Source organism: Perna viridis, chromosome 2 (genome assembly GCF_037379345.1).
Source record: "Perna viridis isolate PV_CMFRI_1.1 ecotype Kerala chromosome 2, ASM3737934v1, whole genome shotgun sequence".
Lineage (NCBI taxonomy): Eukaryota > Metazoa > Mollusca > Bivalvia > Mytilida > Mytilidae > Perna > Perna viridis.
This window is the reverse complement of record NC_142446.1, coordinates 32,169,834-32,170,529: the sequence shown is the minus strand read 5'-3', so window position 1 is coordinate 32,170,529 and position 696 is coordinate 32,169,834.

Here is a 696-nt window from a genome sequence, read left to right as displayed (position 1 = left end):
TGTCAAATGCAGGAAATGCTTTTCATAGCATTTTCATGACCTGAATCAGAATTTTGCTGAAGGCAACAATTTTTAATTTTTTTTCAAAAACCTGTCTTATGACCCCTAAGTTCCATTTTTAGTATAGGCAGCCATATCTATTCACAGATTAAAAATCACAACAGTTATTTTGAGCACAGTACACTAAAGAACTATTATGCGTATTTTCATTCAATGATCTTAAATGGTATTAGAGAAGAAGATTTTCAAAGTTGTACATGTGAAAAAAAAACTGTTTCAGGGGTCGTAACTCCTCCATTAGTCAATGAATGGTTTTGAAAATTTCGGCATAGGTCCTTCTCATGATGCTTAACAATTTTACCCATGCCAGAATTTTGCTAAAGGCAACGGTTTTTGAGTTCTTTGCAAAAAACTGCCATCTGACCCCTATGTTCTATTTTTAGTAACGGCGGCCATGTTTTTTCTTGAATCAACAATCCCAACTGTCAATTTGTGTAAAAAAAAACTGTTCCATGGACCGTAATTCCTACATTAGTTGACCAATCATTTTGAAAATTTTGGCAAAGGTCCGTCTCATGATGCTGAATAATATTACACTATGCCAGAAATTTGCTAAAGGCAACGATGTTTGAGTTTTTGCAAAAAACTGCCATCTGACCCCTATGTTCTATTTTTAATAACGGCGGCCATGTGTTT